General features: G+C 45.9%; 1 pseudogene; it reads right to left on the bottom strand.

The window, feature by feature from the left end:
* Positions 1-8,183, bottom strand: part of LOC101607554 — a 59,468-nt pseudogene extending 51,285 nt beyond the window's left edge.
* Between the last annotated feature and the right edge of the window lie 13,611 nt (positions 8,184-21,794).

Raw genomic sequence — 21,794 nt, 5'->3', positions numbered from 1 at the left:
AGTGGAGGGATGAATATGGTCAAATTTCATTGCATACATGCATGCAGAATTAAAAAAGCTAAAACTTCCCTAGCCTGTATCACGACAGAGAGCTCCACAACTGATAGACCTCCGAGGCAGCGCTGTGTAAGCGTGCCATTGATGTCGCCAGACTAAAGCAAACTGCTTCTTCAGGTCCTTATAAATTGGTGTGGAGTAAAAAAGAATTTGCTGATCAATAACTATAAAGCAGATGTCATAGTCGGGTGTGGTATAGAAGGATCGTTGAGTCCAAGCCCACCCTGAAACTACATAGTGAATTTCAGGTCAGTCTGGGCTAGAGCAAGACCCTACTTTGAAAACACCAAAAAACACAACAAAACAAAACAAGCAGGTGTCAGGAATGGTGCAGTCATGTCTGTTTCCATGGATGACAGGTTCTTGGACACCCCCCCCCCCACACACACACAGACACACTCACATGCATATTAAAATTGCTCATAGTCAAGCCCCTGGTATAAAATGTGTGGCGGCTGTAGGTGGTGGCACACGCCTTTAGTCCCAGAACTAGGGAGGCTAAAGTAGGAGGATCACCGTGAGTTTGAGGCCAGCCGGGAGCTATAGCGTGAATTCCAGTTCAGCCTGGGCTAGAATGAGACTTTGCCTTGGGTGGGGGGAGGAAAAAGGAAAAGAAAGAAAGTGGAAGGAAGGAGAGAAGGAACATGCCAAGGTTGTACTCTGCCCTCCACGTATGTGCCAACAGCCTGTGTGCACCCATGCACACACACATCACACACACACACACACTGTTGCACTTAAGTCATTTGCTTGCAAAGCCAAAAGGACCTGGGTTCAATTCCCCAAGACTCACATAAGCCAGATGCACAAGGTAGCACATGCATCTGGAGTTCGTGTACAGTGGCTGAAGGCCCTGGTGTGCCCATTCTCCCTCCCTCCCTCCCTCTCTCTCTTTTTCTCTCTCTCTCTCTGTCTGCCTCTCTCTCTCAAACAAATAAAAAAAATAATTAGGGCTGCAGAGGTTGCTTAGTGGTTAAGGTGATTGCCTGTGAAGCCTAAAGAACCAGGTTCAAGTCTGCAGGTCCCACATAAGCCTGATGCACATGATGGGGCATGCCTCTGGAGTCCCTTTGTAGTGGCTAGAGGCCCTGGTGTGCCCATTTTCCCTGCCTCTCTCCCTCCTCTTTCCCTCCCTCTCTCTGAAATAAATAAATTTTAAAAATTTTTAAATGTTTTTTAAAAAGTAAAATAAAGCCTCGCATGGTGGCACACACCTTTAATCTCAGCACTCAGGAGGCAGAGGTAGGAGGATCACCGTGAGTTTGAGGCCACCCTGAGACTACATAGTGCATTCCAAGTCAGCCTGGGCTAGAGTGAGACCCTACCTCAGAAAACCAAAAAGAAGGCTGGGACTATATCTTAACAGTACTACACTTGCCTTAGTACCTTCAAACCACAGTACCATAAAAAAGGAAGGAAAACTGGCTGGGGAGGAGCTCAGTGAGTAAAGTGCTTGCTGAACAAGCATGAGCACCTGCATTCCGATCCCTAGTGCCCACATGAAGCGCCAGGTCCTCCCGTGTAATCTCAACACTGGGGCGTGAAGGCAGATGCATTCCTGGGCTTGCTGACTAGCTGGTCTAGATGAATCTGTGCTGTCCAGGTTCAGTGAGAGACTCGGTCCCAAAAAAATAAGATGAAGAGTGACTGAGGAGCACACTCAATGCTGACCTCTGGGTTCCATATATGTATATGCATGCACATGCACACATGTATGTGCACCCATACACGTAAAAACACACATACATGTACACACATCATATGCACACATGTGGTGGTTTGAATGTAAACTGTCTGCTATAACCTCATGTGCTTGTGATTAAGCCTCATATTAACCCCCAGCTGGTGGCACTGTTTGGGAAGTTTGTGACGCCTTTGGGAGGTGGAGCCTTGCTGGAGGAGGTGTGTCACTGGGGACAGGCCTGGGGTGTCATAGCATAGCCTCACTTGCCACACTCAGTTCACTGTCTCTACTTCCTCCCTGGTGATGTGAAGATATGATACCTGGCTGTCAATATAATAATATCCAGGATATAAAAGAGCTCAAAAAAACTAAATAATACAACCAATCAAACAACCCAATTAAAAAGTAGGCTATGGAATTAAATAGAGAGCTCTCAAAAGAATAAATACAGATGGCATATAAACATCTAAGAAAAAAGTTCTACATCCTTAGCCATCAGGGAAATGCAAACTAAAACTATTTTGAGATTCCATCTCACTCCTGTCAAAATGGCTATCATCAAGAAAACAAATGACAATAAATGCTACAGATGATGCAGAAAAAGAGGAACTCTTTTACACTGCATCTGGCATTAAACAGTGGCCGTAAGAAACTTTGCCCCCCACCCCCCCAACACACACAGAGAGGCAAATAATTTCTCTTAAATCAGGCTGGGTGTGGTGGTACATGCCTTTAATCCCAGCACTTGGGAGGCAGAGGTAAGAGGATTGCCATGAGTTTGAGGCCAGCTAGGACTACAGAGTGAGTTCCAGGTCAGCCTGAGCTAGATGAGACCCTACCTCAAAAACAAACAAACAATGGGCTGGACAGATGGCTTAGCAGTTAGGGTACTTGCCTGAGAAACCTAAGGACCTAGGTTCAATTCCCCAGTACCCATGTAAACCAGATGCACAAGGTGGTGCATGTGTCTGGAGTTCATTTGCAGTGACTGGAGATCTTGTTACGCCTATTTTCTCTCTCCATCTGCCTCTTTCTTTCTCTTGCTCTCAAACAAACAAACTAGGATGGACTTGGAAAAAAAATCATACTAAGTGAGGTCACACAGGCTCAGACAGACAAGCACTGCATGTTCTTTCTCATATGCAGATCCTAACATGGCACAGTTTGAGTGTTCATAAGTTGCTGTAAGCATCACCATAGGTAAGGAAGCTGGAATGAGGCTTGGATAGAGGAGAAGCAGGGAGAGGTGGGAGGAGGGGATAGTTGACAGGCAATTGGAGAAACAGAACATGGGGGGCATAAAAGAGTCTGGAGGGCTGGAGGAAGGGAGGGAGGAAAGGGAGAAACATAAAACACACGATGGCATGAGTCAGTACCACAGAAACCTTGCTCCCGGTTAGCTAATCAAGAGATGTAATTTTCTTAGCCTGGCGTCGTGGTGCACACCTTTAATCCGGCACTTGGGAAGCAGAAGTAGGGGATCACTGTGAGTTCCAGGCCACCCAGAGGCTACACAGTGGTCAGCCTGGGCTAGAGTGAGACCCTACCTCAAAAACCAAGAAAATAAAAAGAGATACGATTTTCTTAAAGAGAGATAGAGGGATTGTTAGCCAGAAGCACCCAGCATTGGTAGAAAAAGCTTTACCCTAAAACCATGGTCTGTGGGGCTGGAGAGATGGCTCAGCAGTTACAGCAGTTGCAGGCAAAGTCTAGTATCAACCTGGATACAAGTCCAAGCACTCACATAAACCCGGATGCACAAAGTGGCACGGCACACGCATCTGGCGTTTGTGTGCAGTGGCTAAAGGCCCTTCCTCCCCCTCTCCCTCCCCCCCCTCTTTTTTTCCCTCCTTCCCCATCTCTCCTCTTGCAAATAAATAACAACTATTTCGGGGGGAAAAAGAAACAGCATTGGTTATTGCTGGTAAATCCCAGTGCCAGGATTGGGTTACCACCCAAAGTGAGCTATTGGTCAGGGAAGCCCATGAGGTCCCCAAAACAATGCAGACCGTTATCAAAGCAGCTGGTTACCCAGCAGAACTAAATGGTATGGTCCTATTGCTGAAACACCACCGGCTGCTGACGCAGGACACTGAGAGATCATGTAGGGACAGTGATGGAAGCCAGCTCCCTGCTGCATAGGTCTCAGAACTGTAAAGTACCATGCAAGGAAGAAGTCAAACTACCTTTATGTGTAGATGATATGATTCTATACATAAAGGACTCTAAAGACTACCAGAAAATTGTTAGAGCTGATAAATTCTTCCAGCAAAGTAGCAAGATACAAACTTAACACTCAGAAGTTCCTATATACAAATAACAAAAATGTTGAGGATGAAATCAGGGAAATACTCCCATTCCTGATCTTAAAACCTTATTACAGGGGCCTGGGAGATGGCTCAGTGATTATATGTGCTCACTTGTAAAGCCTGCTGGCTCAACACCCACATAAAGCCAGATGCAAAATGTGGCACATGCATCTGGCGTGTGTTTGCAGCAACAAACCTGCTGTGCCCATACACATTTACACACACATACACACACACACACACACAAATTTTAAGATCCTTTTTATAAAAAGATATATGAAGCTGGGTGTGGTGGTGCAGGCCTTTAATCCCAGCACTCAGGATGGCAGAGGTAGGAGGATCGCAGTAAGTTCAAGGCCGCCCTGAGACTCCATAGTGAATTCCAGGTCAGTCTGAGCTAGAGTGAGACCCTACTTCAAAAAACCAACAACAAAGAGAGAGAAAGAGAGGAGAGAGAGAGAGAGAGAGAGAGAGAGAGAGAGAGAGAGGGAGGGAGAGAGAGGGAGAGAGAGAAAGAGTTAGAGAGACAGAGAACCTAGATGTAAACTCAGGCCAGCTATAGCCATCTGAGTTTTGACAAAAATGCTAAAAATATTCACTGGAGAAAAGACAGCCTCTTTAACAAATGTGCTGGGAAAAGTAGATATCTATATATAGAAGAATTAAAATAGATCTTTATCTCTTTTCATGCCCAAGAACCAAGTCCAAATGGATCAAAAAACTTAACATTAGAGCTTACCAAGGATATGGAAAGAACTCATAAAAACCAAACAATAAAAAATCAAGTGCTGGAGCTGGGCATGTGGTGTATACCTTTAATCCCAGCGCAAGAGGTAGGAGGATCGCCATGAGTTCAAGTCCACTCTGAGACTACATAGTGAATTCCAGATCAGCCTGGACTAGAGCAAAACCCTACCTTGAAAAACAAAAATCAAGGGCTGGAAAGATGGCTTAGCAATTAAGGTGCTTGCTTGCAAAAGCTAACAACCTGAGTTTGATTCCCTAGTATGCACTTAAGGCAAGATGCATAAAGTAGCTCTGAAATTCGTTTGCAGTGGCTGAAGGCCCTGGCACGCCCTTTCTCCCTGTCTCTCCCTCCTCCCTACTGCTCCCCTGCTTTCATATAAATAAATAAAATGTTTTTAAACAATCAAACAAGCTGGGCGTGGTAGCACACATCTTTAATTCCAGTACTCGGGAGGCAGAGGTAGGAGGATTGCCGTGAGTTCGAGGCCACCCTGAGACTCCATAGTGAATTCCAGGTCAGCCTGAGCTAGACTGAGACCCTACCTTGAAAAAACAAACAAACAAAAAAATCAAACAATCTGGGCTGGGGAGATAGATCAAGGGCTAAAGGCACGTGCTTGCAAAGCCTACAAGTCTGGTTTCATTTCCCAGTACCCACATGAAACCAGAGGTACAAAGTAGTATATGCATCTGGAGTTCTCCCTGCTTGCAAATAAATTAATTTTTTTAAAAAATAAGAAAATCCAATCAAAAAAATGGGCTTTAGAACTGAATAGAGAGTTTTCAAAACAAGAAATGCAAATGGCCAATAAACATCTAAAACTATGTTCCACATCCTTAGCCATCAGAAAAATGCAAATTAAAACTACTTTGAGATTCCATTTCACTCCTGTCAGAATAGCTATCACCAAGAAAACAAATAACAGGTTGGAGAGATGGCTTAGTGGTTAAGCACTTGCCTACAAGACCAAAGGACCGAGTCAGGTTCGATTCCCCAGGACCTGTGTAAGCCAGATGCACAAGGTGGCACATGCATCTGGAGTTCATTTATAGCAACGGGAAGCCCTGGCATGCCCATTCTCTCCCTCTCCCCCCTCCCTCTCTCTCTCTAGCATACACCTCCCCCAAGTGTGGGTAGACCCTTCTCTGAGCCTAGGCCAACTGGCTTTCACACCTGATACAGGTGTGCCAACCTCTTCTGGAGATGATTCCCTGACTTCAAATAAATAATCTTACCTGGAATCATGGGAGAGAATTCCCCTTCTGGCTCTGGCTGCTGGCATCTCCTTGCCTGCATCCCCATGCCAATTTGCAAAATGTTCATATATTAAAGATCCCAGTTTCAAAGGGAGGGGGGATGGGACTAGGGGTGGTGGCACGCACCTGCCATTTCAGTGCTTAGGAGGTGGGGGCAGGAAGATCGGAAGCTTGAGACCAGCCTGGGCTACGCAAGATCCCGTCTTGGCAAAATAACCAAGGAAACAAGAGAAGACAAGAGCTAGGGATGAAGCTCTCTACCAGTACCATAACAAGAAAGAGAGGAAGAGCGGAGAGCGAAGAAGAGAGAGGAAGGGGGAGTGAAGGAAAGGAAGGAAGGGAAGATGCTGAGGAGGTAGTTTGGTGGTTAAGGGCACTTGCTTGCAAAGTTTGCTAGCCCCGGTTTGATTCCTCAGCACTCACATAAAGCCAGACACAAAAAGTTGCACAAGCATGTGGCATTTACTTGTAGTGGCAGAAGATATGGCATGTGTACACACACACACACATAATAAATAAATAAATAAATAAAATGAATAAATTAAAATAGTTTTTTAAAAAGAGGGGCTGGAGAGATGGCTCTGCAGTAAGATGAACTTGTTTGCAAAGCTTGCCCACCCAGGTCCGATTCCCCAGCATCCATATAAAGCCAGATACACAAAGTGACACATGCATCTGGAGTTCCTTTGCAGTGGCAAGAAGCCCTGGTGCACCCATTCTCCCCACCTTTCTGTTCATAAATAAGTAAATAAATTTAAAAGAAAAAAAAAAAGAAAAAGAAGGATGTATTGCCTCCAGGGAGAGCCATCTTGCCTCTTCCTGCTCCTCACCTCCATTCTTTCCTTTCCTCCTCACTTACTCTCTCATCCTGCACAGCCTTCATCCAGGAATGAAGGCTTGGCTTTCTCCGCTCTAGCCAGAGACCCAGGGGAGGTGAGACACAGCCTCTTCCTGAGGACCACCAGCAGATCGGGCTCTCAGAACCTTGGGCTCCTCTTGGACTGTAGTAACAGGTTTTGCCAGAACTCTTGCTTCCTGAGCACCCTGTATACCAACTCTGCCTCTCCCCTCCCTCCCCCCGCCCCCAGCCCAGCACTAAACCAGGTTGTCAGAGAACATTTTCGGTGATCACATTAGGACCTCTGCAGTTCCCAACATAATGGTTTGTGAGCAGTGGGAACCTAATAAGGTCATGTGGGACTATGCTAAGAAAAAAAAAAAAAAATTGTAGCAGGTTATAAAAGCTAAATAGGGATAGGGGCTGTAGTTCAGTTGGTAGAATGTTTGCCTAACATCCATGAAACCCTAGGGTCAACTCCCAGCACAGCACAAACTAGGTTTCGGTGGTTGAACGCCTGCCATCCTAGCATTTAGGAGGTTAGAAGGATCAGTAGCTCAAAGTCATTGTCAGCTACATACCAAGTTTGAGGCTAGCCTGGCTGTAAAAGACCCTGTCTCAAAAAAAAAAAAAAAAAAAAAAAAAAGCCAGGGTCGGGCATGGAGGCGCACGCCTTTAATCCCAGCACTCGGGATTAGGCAGAGGTAGGAGGATCATCACTACAGAGGGAATTCCAGGTCAGCTTGGGCTGGAGTGACTACCTCGAAAAACCAGAAAATGCAAAGAAACAAATAAAATGAAGTGTAAGTAAGCAGTACCCTGCTTTATCACCTAGGGGTCCTGCAAAAAGTTAATTTTTCTTTTGAGCTCTAGTCTTGAAAAACTGGGAAGCAAAGAAAAAGGAAGTCAGCAGGGCTCGCGCGGACAGAGGGAGGGGGCTCGCTGCACGGCACGCACCCCGTCCCCGCTCCCCTGGGAAGCGGCCGCCCGCCCGCCCGGCAGTTTCTAGAAAGCTTGGTTTCCAGCGGGCCTGGGGCAGGGCAGGGCGGGAGCGGCAGGTGGAGGGGCGCCGGGAGAGCAGAGGCGGGCAGCCCCGGGAACCTCGCGCCCCGCGCAGGCTGGCGCCGTCTCTCCCCGGTGGCCGCTCCACCTGGAGGTCTGGGCGGGGTGCCCCTCCCCGGGGCACCGGCTGCCAGCCTCCCCCACCCCGTGCCTCCCGCGGGCCAAGCCCCGGGGCGACCGCAGAGCAGAAGGAATTCAAAGGAGCCTTGTCGGGTACAGGTGTGCGCATTCCAGGCCTGACAGCCCCGGCTCTCCGGGCCGTTTGTCCGAAGGCGTTATGCAAAACGCCAGCCGCCTGCTTTCCCGCCCGCTCGCGCCCGGCCTCTGGCTCCTCCCGGCGCCCTGGCCTGCCGGGCGGCGCGCGGCGCGTGGGAGCCCCGGCCCGGAGCCGCCCTCCTCCGAGACGCGCTCCCGAGGGCCTCGCCGGACTCCCGCGTGGACCGTCCCGGAGCGCGAGTGCCCCGGCCGGCCTCTAGGTGGCAGGCTTCTTCCCCCGGAGACACAGAAGCGCCGTCACCCAGCTTTTCCACGGCGGGAAGGTGTGGTCCCGGGTCAGGGTGCTGCTGCTGCTGCTCCCGCAACTATTTATGCGTTTCTAGTGCACTCGCTCCCATCCTCCCTCTCCGTTACCCCTCCTCTATAGGAATACCGCAGAAGAGTGAATGGATGGATGATGAGAACGCATCATCCGCGCTGGGGGACGGCCCAGCCCTTAAAGGCACTTGCTTGCAAAGCCTGGTGGCATAGGTTCGATTCCCCAGTACCTACGTAAAACCAGATGCCCAGAGCGGTGCATGTGTCCAGAGTTCGTTTGCAATGGCACTAGTTCCAGGAGCGCCCATGTTCTCTCACGCCTGCTCTCTCTCTCTCTCTTCCTCCCTTCGCAAATAAATAAATAAATATGTTTGAAAAAGAAATCATCAAGCTGGGCGTGGTGGTGCAAGCCTTTAATCCCAGCACTGGAGAGCCAGAAGGAGGAGGATCGCCAGTGAGTTCGAGGTCACCCTACCTTGAAAAAGAAATTTTTTTCGCTCTTATTGTTCCAGCTCTTGCAGTGTTAATTGATACAAGCTATGTATTCACAATTAATGTATTAATAGAAAAAACATGGATAGTCAAACCTGATGATACTGTCCGCCTAAAGATTTAATTTCTTCAAGCTTAGGACATTCTCCCTTTTTGCATTTTTTATTGAGAACTTTTATGTATGAACATGTTGCAAATTAGTCATATTCCCATGGGGTATGTGTGTTTTGTAAAGTGTCCTCTGGGAGAGTAGTTTTATAAGCAGAGAATAACACAGGTTAGTACAGTTAAAACCCAGGCAAGGGCTAAGTTTCGCTGATGCTCAGGGACAAGTAGCGAAGTTACAAGAGGATTCAGGAAGCAACCAGGGCCAAAGGAGAGAGCAGGGAGGAGTGGGAATTCACACGACAGCAGAAGTGACCACCTTGAGGCTGGAAAGCAGAATCCTTATTTGGAGAAGAACCTTCAGATGATGTGAGCTTCCACTCTAAAACACAGAAAAACATCTGAAACAGCATTACAGCTCATTAGAACTGATAGTAAAACACCTGAGCCGGGCATGGTGACACACTCCTTTAATCTCAGCTCTCAGGAGGCAGAGGTAGGAGAAGTGCTATGAGTTCGAGGCCACCCTGAGACTACATAGTGAATTCCAGGTCAGCCTGGGCTAGAGGGAGACCCTACCACCAAAAAATAAAAAAATAAAATAATCAGAGGGCTGGGCATTGCTCTGATGGTGGAGTGGCGGCCTAGTGTGCAGGAATCGGGGTTTGGATCCACACATGGCATAAGCCATGCCTGGTGGCCCATGCCTGAAATCCCTGTACTTGGGAGGCTAAACAGGCGGATCAGGACTTCAAGATCATCTTTGGCTGCATAGTGAGCTTGAGGCCAGCCTGCATACCTACCTGAGGTGCGGCCTCTGTATCTCTCTCTCCATACACACATTCATGAGAAAAATCAATATTGTTTTAAAAATTCTAGTAATAACAAATTAGAGGGTGGTTGGTTTCCCCCATAATAGACATGCCACTATTGCACCCCTTGGCTCATTTGGCCTGGCTGGCCAATTATAAGGCTTGCACTGTCCACCATTGGGTATCTTCACTGGTGATTTCTCTCTCTCCCATTGAATTGCATGCAATGTGACTTTTTCCAGCTTTCTGTCAGCTGGTCTACATGAAGGAGGTTTTCAGCTCATCTCCAGCAGGGTTTCTCAGTGACCTTGCAGCCCAAGTATGTGGAGTCTTCAGCAATAGGGTCTTACCATCTATTCCTGGTGCGAAACCAAGGGCCTCAGCAATGGCCTGTAACGTTTGGGGGATATCAGGGAACTCCCTAGCCAACAACTCACTGAAAGGTATCGCATCCCTGGCACTGAAAATTTTCTAGTAACAATCTATGGCTCCTGTGTGTTCTATTGTCCAAAAAAGTAGGTTTCCATATGACCTATTTATAGCCCCTTAGATTTTGATTAGCCCTCCCCCGACCTTTCCTTCCTCAATCTCTTCCCCGACCTCACTTAGGTCTTTTCACCCCCATTAATCTGTTGCCCTACTCACATATATACAATACCAGCCTATTAAGTCCCCCGCCGTCCCTTTCTATTCCCTATATATCTCCTTTCTAGCTTACTGGCCTCTGCTAAAGAGTTTTCTTCCTACTCACACAGAAGTCCACTCATTAGTAGCTAGGATCCACGTATGAGAGAAAACATGTGAGGCCCACTCCATAACAGGGAATACATCCCTGATACTGAAAACCTACAACAGGGGTCGTCATGAGCCCTAGGGGTGTAACATCTGCTGGTGTCTGGCTAAATGTATGTACTATGCTCACTATGCCCTATAAGCACTTCTCTTCATGTTCATACCCATATATTAATGGTACTCTCACTTTTGATTAGAGAAGCTTCTCTTTTCAGATGGCAGTGACCTTGGGATGACTCAGAAGGCATCATGGTGCTGGGAAGAAGTGACAGAGGAGTGCTCAGCACTGCAATACCTCTATCTTCCAAGGCTCAGGGTCCATTGCAGAAGAGATGGTGGAAAGAATGTAAGAGCCAAAGGAAGGGTAGGACTCCTTACAATGTGCTGCTCCAGACACAAAATGGCCTGGATATCCATGACCTCACAGTGCCTGACACTACCTGCACAAGACTCTCAATAACAAGAGGAAAAGATCATGACATCAAAATAAAAGAGAGACTGATTGAGAGGGGGAGGGGATATGATGGAGAGTGGAGTTTCAAAGGGGAAAGTTGGGGGAGGGAGAGAATTACCATGGGATATTGTTTATAATTATGGAAGTTGTCAATTGAAAAATGAACAAACAAATAAATTCTAGTAATAGTAAAAAAAAGCTTTCATTTGGTAACAGTAACAACAACAAGCAAAAGGCTAACATACTCCTGGCTCTTGCCGTGTGATGCCTTGCCTCACCTTGTAATTCTGCCAGCAAGGAGGCCATTACCAACTCGCCCTTGACCTTTGGCCTCCAGAACTGAGAATGTAGAGGACAGGAAGCTAGTGATCCACAGCCTCTCTGTCACAAAGCCCTGAGCCAGCCCCAGGGGAGAAAGGAAAGAAAGCATTAATGCTCAAGCCCACATCAAGGCACAGAGTTCAGGAATTTATGGCTAAGTATTCTATAATTTTTTAAATTGCGATATTTTTAAAATTTGTTTTTTCTCTATGAAAACTGTTTTTATTTACTTATTTATCTGGAAGCAGAGAGAGAGAATGAGATTGAGCATACCAGGGCTTCTCACCACTGTCAGTGAACTCCAGATGCATGTACATCTGCTTTTACATGGGTACTGGGGAATTGAACGCATGCCATCAGGCTTTGCGAGCAAGTGCCTCTAACCACTGAGACGTCTCTTAAGCCCCAGCCCCTTTTTGAGACCAGATCTCATTCTGTAGCCCGAGCAGGCCTGAGACTCACTGTGCAGATCAGGCTGGCTTTGGACTTGAGGTAACCCTCCTGCTATTGCTTCCCTGAGCTGGGGTTACAGGGATGTGCTACTATGCTCAGCTTTAGAATACTTTTTTAATATTCTTTAAAATTTATTTAAAATACTTATTTTTATTTATTTATTTGAGAGAGAAAGAGACAGAGAGAATGGGCAACTCAGGGCCTCTAGCCACTGCAAATGAACTCTAGATGTATGTGCCACCTAGTGCATCTAGCTTTACATGGGTACTAGGGAACTGAACCTAGGTCTTTTGGCTTTGCAGGCAAGAGCCTTAACCACTAAGCCATCTCTCTAGCTCTAGAATACTTTTCTTTTTAAGACCAAGAACAGCTGTGGCAGCACATGCTGTTAATCCCAGCACTCGGGAGGCAGAGGTAGGAAGATCACCATAGGTCACTCTGAGACTACATAGTGAATTTCAGGTCATCCTGGGCTAGAGAGAGACACTACATCAAAAAACCAAAATAATAATAATTAATAATAATAATAATTAATAATAATAATAATAGACCAAGAAATATGCCAAACGTGGTGGCGCATGCCTTTAATCCCAGCACTCTGGAGGCGGAGGTAGAAGAATCACCAGGAGTTCAAGGCCACCCTGAGATCACAGAGCACATTCTAGGTCAGCCAGGGCTAGAGTGGGACCCTACCTCAAAAAAAGAAAAAAAAAAAAACACCAAGAAAAAAACAAAAACAAAGACCAAGAAATATATATACAAGTAAGTGTGCAGAATATAGATGAACATGTCAGCACTTTCTGGAGGACACTTTGCTGAAACACATTATGGAAAGACACAAAGGTACATAAAACTTCAGTATGTTTGTTACTGGGGAACCATCTGGAAACTAGTGCAGTGTACATGCGTTCTCAATTTAGAGCAGAGGGGAAATTGAATGACTGGAATAGAAAATAAGGTTGCCTTCATCTCATATGCCAACATAAATTGCAAAGAGATTCCAACTTTTTTTGTCTTCTCTCCCTTGTAATCTTATAATATTTTAAATTAAGTATTTATTCTCTCTCCATCTCTCTCCTTCTCTCTGGTACTGAAGATCAACCCAGGGCTTGGCACATGCTAGGTAAGCAGTCTACCATTGAGCTACAGCCCTAGCCCCTTTGTAACTTTAAATCTTGTGCCTGAGACCTTATAAGCCAGTCCACGTGTTTCTGCCTAAACTCCTCAGCAAAGATAGAATCAACATGGATTATACCCACCAGGAGACGCCGTGTGAAGAGAAGCAGAGACTGGAGAGACGCAGCTGCAAGTTAAAGATGCCCAAAGGCCGCTGGTGACATCAGAAAGTAGAAGAGTCAGAACAGAGTCTCCCTCCAAACCCTCAGAAGTCACCAGTCCATCAGCATGTTGGTTTTGGACTTCTTATCTCCAAAACTGTGTGAGAAGCAAGTTCTTTTAAGCTACCTAGTTTGTGGCCCTAAGAAACCCCCTAAGGAGGAAAAAAATCTTGGTCAGGCATTATTTGAATGAATTCTCCCAAAGACTATAATCAATAAGTGTATGGTATTTTTCTTTCCTTTTAAAATTTTTTAAAATTTGGGCTGGAGAGATGGCTTAGTGGTTAAGCGCTTGCCTGTGAAGCCTAAGGACCCCGGTTCAAGGCTCGATTCCCCGGGACCCACGTTAGCCAGATGCACAAGGGGGCGCATGCGTCTGGAGTTCGTTTGCAGAGGCTGGAGGCCCTGGTGTGCCCATTCTCTCTCTCTCTCTGTCGCTATCAAATAAATACATAAAAATAAACAAAAAATTTTAAAAAATTTTAATTTATTTATTTATTTGCAAGGAGAGAGAGAGAGACAGGAAGGAAGGAGGGCGAGGGGTGCACCAGGGCATTTTGCCACTGCAAATGAACTCCAGATGCATATGCCACCTTGTGTATCTGGCTTTACTTGGAAAGCAAACCCAGGCCTTCAGGTTTTGCAAGCAAGCGCCTTTAACTGCTGAGACATTTCTCCAGCCTCTCCGGGCCCCATAGTTATTTAAGACAGGGTCTCATGAAGTCTAGGTTGGTCTCAAACCCACTATGTAGCTGAAGATGTCATTGAAACATTTTTTAAATTTTTATTATTTATTTATTAGAGACAGAGAAAGGGAGAAAAAGAGGGAGAGAGAGAATGGGTGCACCAGGGCCTCCAGTCACTGCAAACAAACTCCAGATGCATGTGCCACCATGTGCATCTGACTTACATGGGATGGGACCTGGAGAATAGAACCTGGGTCCTTAGGCTTCCCAGACAAGCTTCTTAACCACCAATCCACCTCTCCAGCCTGACATTTAACTTTTAATCATCCTGCCGTCACCTCACCACAGCTGCGACCACTACTTCTGGTTAATGCAGTGTTGAAGATTAAACTCTAGCAAAAACTGACCTATGTCCCCAACCCCAAGTATGTGATTTTAATGGCATAATTGAACTACTTTTAATTTATTTGGAGATAAAATCTTGCTTTATTGACCAGACTGACCTCAAATTCCTGAATTCAAGTGCACCTCTTCCCTTCGTTTCTCACTAGCTGTGACTACGGGCATGGCTATCTGACTTGTATCTTTAATAAAGAGCCACCTGACAGGAGTGGAAGGGGAAGCTATTGGCAGGCATCTGAAGAGGGCTGATCCCTCCCTCTCCTCAGCCCCTAGCCCCAACCTGTACTCTGGCTTCCCCTCAGAAGACCAAAAGGCAACTTGGCTGGGTTCCCAGGCAGCTGCCCCCCAAGGGGAAGCCACCCAAGATTGCTTGTTACTCTGGGGGTAGGGTTACCTGCAGAGGAAAATGCCTCCAACACTGAGTAAAGGGGTAGGAAGCAGCCATGAGTTTCAGGGCGGTCTTATCCTTCAGATGTGAATCTGAGCATGCGCAGAACATGGCCCATTGAGGTTTTCAACTCACCGTCCCCTCCCTGGTGTAACAAGAATGACCAAACTGCTATTTAAAAGATCGGAAAATTCAGGATCTTAGGAGAAATGGTGGTGTACGCCTTTTAGTCCCAGCACTTGGGAGGCAGAGGTAGGAGGACCACTGTTGAGTTCAAGGCCAGCATGAGACTACATAGTGAATTCCAGGTCAGCCTGGGCTATAGCAAGACCCTACCTTGAAAACTAAAACAAAAACAAAAACAACAACAACAAAAGATCTTGTAAACTGTGTAAAGATAAGGGGTGGTGGGGGCATTGGAATCACACCAAAGATTCAACTTCCGTGGGAAGGGAATTCCATTGTCCCGACTCAGCCTTGCCTTAGAAGGCTGAAAGGAACAGGTCTGTCTGGGCGGTTCTTCCCTGGGCTGCCAGCCTCTGTTTTGGTTCTGCCAAAAAAAAAAAAAAAGAGAAAGAAAAGGAAGAAGAAATGCTCAGTTTATAAACACTGCCTGTGATTGTTAATCTCTTTTGTTGTTGTAGTTAACTTTCTCCTTGCTGGGAGAAAGCACTGGACCAGAAGCAGCTGACGGGAGGAGAGGGTTTTGTTTGTTTGTTTGGTTGGTTTTTTTTGGCGTACAGTCTCAAGGGGAAGGGAGCTTCAGGGAAAAGCAGGGTCTGCCAGAGGCTGGACGACATCTCTGCTATAGCAGCTGGAAGACAGCTGCAGGATGGTGGACTGGTTTCTGGCAAGGGGCAGCTGGCCGCAACACCACTTAGTCCACCCCCAGCAACACACCTCCCAAGTTGCTACCAGCTGGGGTTCAAGTATTCAGGATACGTAAGTTTATGGGGGACATTGGAATCAAACTACTACATTTCGTCCCTGGCCCCCATCAGTTGATGAGCATCCATGACGTAAAATGCAATGAATTCAGTCCAACTTTAAAAGTCCCCAGAGTTTTCATTATTCTCAACACTGTTCAAACATCTCCCATAGTCTGAGGTCTCTTAACTGTGAGCTGTAAAGCCCAAAACCACATAATGGCATAGAGCAAACATTCACACTGCAGAAAATGCCATTTCAAAACGGGGGGAGGTGGCGCACGCCTTTAATCCCAGCACTCAGGAGGCAGAGGTAGGAGGATCACCATGAGTTCAAGGCCACCCTGAGACTACAAAGTGAATTCCAGGTCAGCCTGAGCTAAAGCAAAACCCTACCTCGAAAAACAAAAACAAACAAACAAACAAAAATGACATTCAAGGAAATATTGAACCAATGCAAGATCTAAAACAGGCAAACATTGAACCCTGTAGCTCCAAATCTGATATCTGTAACCAGTGACAAAGTCTCTGGGGTTTCAATTCTGCCCCTCTACCTGGGCTGCTCACAGCCTTGGGGACAATCCATCCTGAACCAGCACCTCCCCTCGGCAGCCATCTCACAGCCCTGGAATGTCAAAAAGTCCTAAGGTCTCCGCTGTAAGCCACAGTTCATCCTCATGGCTCCACTGGGCCTCTACACAGAGACTCCCAATAACCCTGCCTCGAATCACCCAGTGGCCATTTCCAAAATAAAAAACAAACCACATTGCAAATCCAGTGACCCTTTCTTTCCTGCATTTGTCATAGTCCCATGGTACTAAGTGGACTGCCAATCTCTGGGCATGTGAAAGGACATTTCCTGGAAAGATTAGTGGAGGGGGAAAGACCCACCCTAACCATGGGCAGCACCATCATATGGGCTTGGGTTCTGGATTTAATAAAAAGAAAAAAAACCTAGTTGACTACCGGAATTCATTGTTTCCTGACTGCGGTTGCAGTGTGAGCAGCCACCTCCTCACTCCATGTCAATCTGCGAGCCAAGGCAAACGCTTTCTCCTTAAGCGCCTCCTTGTAAGATACTTGGCCACAACAATGAAATAAGTAACTAATACACTACCTTCTCTTACATAGAGTTCCTAGAGAGGGCTGGAGAGATTGCTTACCGGTTAAGCGCTTGCCTGTGAAGCCTAAGGACCCCCGTTCGAGGCTCGGTTCCCCAGGTCCCACGTTAGCCAGATGCACAAGGGGGCGCACGCATCTGGAGTTCGTTTGCAGAGGCTGGAAGCCCTGGCGCGCCCATTCTCTCTCTCTCCCTCTACCTGTCTTTCTCTCTGTGTGTCGCTCTCAAATAAATAAATAAATAAAATTTAAAAAAATTCTTAAAAAAAAATAGAGTTCCTAGAGAAAATCATGTAGCACCTATTGTTTCTGCTCAGAATTGTAGAAAGGGGATGATTCAAAGACAAGTATGACACTGCAGCGTTAAGCATTTGCTCAGGCTTTCCAGGAATTAGATAAGTGTACTGAAATCCTCTCCAACGAAACAGCACCATCCTTCACAGTGCGTGGTGAGGTTGTAAAAAAAAAAAAAAAAAGAAAGAAAAGGAAAAAGATAAGTCAAACAATATAATACCAAGAAAGAAATCTTTGTGAGAAGATGCAAAACTGGATAATCACCAGCTGGATCTGTCAGCTGTCCTGAGGGCATCCTCTGTCCCTGGTGCCTAGAGGTTAGATCCTAAGCAAGGAATCAGACAAGACTGAAGTTCAAAGCCAAGAGGAAGATCAGAGACTTAAAAAAAAAAAAAAGAAGAAGAAGAAGAAGCTGGACCTCTGCCAAGGGCTGAACCTTAGGAAAAGAGGGAGCTACAAGAAAATCCTGACAGGAGATGATTGCATGCAAAAGTTTGACTTGGCCTTGACTGTGGGTGGCAGGGAATCTTTTCAGAAAATTCATAGCCAGGCTCCACCCACCTATCTGATCTCTCTCTGTGTCTCCTGTACATATAACATATTAAGAAGGATCTAGCTATCTAACTCTTAAAAAGAGAGAAACTGGACCTGCGTGGTGGCGCACACCTTCAATCCAAGCACTAGGGACGCAGAGGTAGGAGGATTGTTATGAGTTTGAGGCCACCCTGAGACTACAAAGTGAATTCCAGGTCAACCTGGGCAAGAGCAAGACCCTAACCCAAAATAAATAAATAAATAGAGAGAGAGAGAGAGAAAAAGAGAGAGAGAGACTTGGGGCTCGGGAGATAGCTTAGTGGTTAAAGGCACTTAATTGCAAAGCCTGCTGGCCCATGTTCTACCAGTCACATAAAGCCAGATACACAAAGTGGCACAAATGTCTGGAGTTCATTTGAAGAAGCAAGAGGCACTGTTTTCCCCATGCCATTTTGTTTTTTTAGAGTGGGTTCCAGGTAGAGTCTCACTTTAGCCAAGGCTAACCTGGAATTCACTATGTAGTCTCAAGCTGGTTTCATGATTCTCCTACCTCTGCCTCCCAAGTGCTGGGCTTAAAGGTGAGTGCCATCATACTCAGTTCTGATTTACCCATTCTTTTTTTTTTTTTTTTTCTTCTCCCTCTCCCTCTCTCTTTCTGGGTGTGGTGGTGTAGGCCCATAATCACAATACTTGGGAGGCTGAGACTGGAAGATCTCCATACAAAGCCAGCCTGAGCTAAATAAGGCCCTGCTGTAAAACACAGAGGTTAGATATATAGCTCAGTGATACAGTGCTTGTCTGTGTAGCATGCCCAAGGGCCTATGAGGTAGGCAAGCAAGCATTGCTTAACAATCTGGTACTCTGGCCTGAGCTGCACATATACTTAACAACAGACTTAGCAACCTGGTACCCCTACTGCATTTAAACAATTTAACTAATCATTCTGACCTGCAATTTCCTAACAAGCCCTTAGTAATCCCCCTTTTGGGGTCAAACACATCCTGAAGCCTAGCCCACAACAGGGGCCAGCAGGTAAGTCCAACCTGGACTGATTTGGAGTACATATATGTTAAGGCAAATTGTGTCCTCTGAATAAGCTTTTTTTAAAAAATTAATGGGGCTAGAGAAATTGCTTAGTGGTTAAGGTGCTTGCCTGCAAAGCCAAAGGACCCAGGTTCAACTCCCCAGTACCCACGTAAGCCAGATGTACAAGGGGCGCATGCATCTGGAGCTCGTTAGCAGAGGCTGGAGGCCCTGACACACTCATTCTCATTCTCTCTCTCTCTCTCTCTCTCTCACTCCCTCCCCCTGCCTGTTTCTCTCACTCTCTCAAATGAATAAAGAAAAACAAAAAATACTTTAAAATTTTATTTATTAAGCCCGGCGTGGTGGCGCACGCCTTTAATCCCAGCACTCGGGAGGCAGAGGTAGGAGGATCACCGTGAGTTCAAGGCCACCCTGAGACTACAGAGTTAATTCCAGGTCAGCCTGGACCAGAGTGAGACCCTACCTCGAAAAACCAAAAAAAAAAAAAAAAAAAAAAAAAAAAAATTTTATTTATTATTCCCAGCACTTCGGAGGCAGAGGTAGGAGGATTGCTATGAGTCTGAGGCCACCCTGAGACTACATAGTGAATTCCAGGTCATCCTGGGCTAGAGTGAAACCCTACTTTGAAAAACCAAAAACAACAAAAAGATTATTAATTTTTTTTTTTTGAGAGAAAGAGGCAGATATATATGGAGAGAGAGAGAGAGAGAGAGAGAGAGAGAGAATGGGCACACAGGGCAAACAAACTCCAGATGTATGCACCACCTTGTGCATCTGACTTACATGGGTGCTGGGGAATTGAACCTGGGTCCTTAGGCTTCACAGACAAGCACATTAACTGCTAAGCCACATCTCTCCGCCCCTGAATGAACTGTTAAGGCAAATCTATTTGCCATTCATGATATTTTTTATTGTGTACCCATGAGTCCAATTATGGGTGCCGGTATAAGCATATAGCTGGGGCATTATTTTCAGCACACATGGAATGTACCAATGACTACACCACACCACTACAGGAAATGTTCCTGCTCCCCAGGCACCCATTAACTGCCTAGTAACCCTTGGGAGGGATAGGGCTCCTATGTCCTCCTCCATCATCCATAAGAGAACGTTGACAGGCCCACGACTGCACAGACCTTGTGCAGGTAAAGGCAGCTGCTGTGGAGTCATGAAGGTAACAGCCTCTTATGTCCCAAAGACGGTGTTCCAAAGCATTCCTCCTGTCCTCTGGCTGTCACATTCTTTCTGCTCCCTCTTGCACAGTGCTCTCTGACTTTGGAGGGTGTAATACAGATATCTTAGTTAGCACTGAGCATCCAACAGCCACTTACTCTCAGCACTTTGACAAGTTTTGAGTGTCCGCAAAGCTTCTCTGATCAAAGGTGAGATCAGCACTCATCTATGGAAACAAATATTAATATTTAGAGGGCAATTTGATGGGCACAACATATTCATTTAGCCAAACAATAGTAGTAGCTTCTCTTCTGAGGCCTATAACCTTCCCAGCCATAGACTTTTTGTTTTATTTTGTTTTTTTCAAGGTAGGGTCTCCCCTGACCCAATATTTTATTCTTAAAGGTAATAATGAGCTGGGTGTGGTAGTGCACGCCTTTAATCCCAGCACTCTGGAGGCAGGGGTAGGAGGATTACCATGAGATCGAGGCCACCCTGAAACTACATAGTGAATTCTAGGCCAGCCTGAGATAGAGTGAAACCATACCTCAAAAAAAAACAAAAAAAAGCCCCCCCCCCAAAAAAAATCTGAGCCCTTAAACATAATAATGTTTGAGCTGGCTGGAAGGTGGAGAGCTCCAGGCTAGCATGGTCTATCTACATAGTAAATTCCAGGCCAGCCAGAGCTAAAAAGCAAGGTCCTGTCTCAAATAAAACAAATCAAATGTAATATTCAACCCTGGAATGAAGTTATTCAGTAACAATTCTCAAATATTCATTCCTCTTCACATACTAGGGGTTCAATCTAATGCCTTTAGCAAGCTATACTGTATCACTGAGCTTAAACTCCAGCCCTGTTGGTATTTATTTATTTATCTATATTTTTTAAATATTTAAAAATTAGCCAGGCGTTGTGGTGCATGCCTTTAATCCCAGCATTCGGGAGGCAGAGGTAGGAGGATCGCCGTGAGTTCAGGGCCACCCTGAGACTACAGAGTTAATTCCAGGTCAGCCTGGACCAGAATGAGACCCTACCTCGAGAAACAAACCCCCAAAAAAAGAATATTTAAAAATTTATTTATGTATTTGAGAGAGAGGAAGAGAATGGGTATGCCAGGGCCCCTAGCCACTGCAGACAAACTCCAAACACATACACCACCTTGTGCATCTGGTTTTCGTGGGTACTGGGGAATCGAACCTGGTTCAGTTTTGCTGGCAAGTACCTTAACCACTAAGCAATCTCTCCAGCCCATGTGTGTGTGTGTGTGTGTGTGTGTGTATATATATATATATATATATATATATATATATATATATATATATATATATATATATATATGTATGTATATATATATAATTTAGACCTCAACCTTCTTCATAGCTGGGAGTATAGGCCTACACCACCAAACTGCTTCAGAGAAGGAAATGGCTCAGTGGTCAAAGGCACCTGCTGGCCAAGCCTGCTGGCTTTCCCCCCAGTACCCACCTACAGCAAAAAGTAGCACATGCATCTGGAGTTTGTTTGCAGCAGCAAGAGGCTCTGGCATGACCATGCACATTCACAAAAACAAATAAAGTATTTTTTAAATACACGAATGAGCACATCCTTTTTCAAAATACTTTTATAGTATAGATTAGCCAAAGAGTTTGAATGGTGCTCATTTCTCTAGAAACTGTCTTCAGGATGAATTGAACCCCAAGAAGCCCTCCCCCACACCCGCCTCAGTTTCAGAATCGGTTTTCCAGGATTTCTCATCACAACAAAGCTCCTGACACACTCTAGTCCATCTGTATTTTCTCTTGTCTCCTTCTCCTCTTCCACTACCACTTCCTCTTCTCCTTCTTCCTCCCCTTCCTCCTCCTTCTTCTGCTCTCCCTCTCTCGCTTTCTTTCTCTCTCCTCCATCCCAATTACAGTGATCCTCCTGCCTCAGTTTTTTGAGTGCTGGGATTAGGTGTGAGCTACTGTGAC

This window comes from Jaculus jaculus, chromosome 6, assembly GCF_020740685.1.
Source record: "Jaculus jaculus isolate mJacJac1 chromosome 6, mJacJac1.mat.Y.cur, whole genome shotgun sequence".
Classification (NCBI taxonomy): Eukaryota; Metazoa; Chordata; class Mammalia; order Rodentia; family Dipodidae; genus Jaculus; species Jaculus jaculus.
The sequence above is the reverse complement of the archived record's forward strand: the minus strand, read 5'-3'. Positions and strand labels throughout refer to the sequence as shown.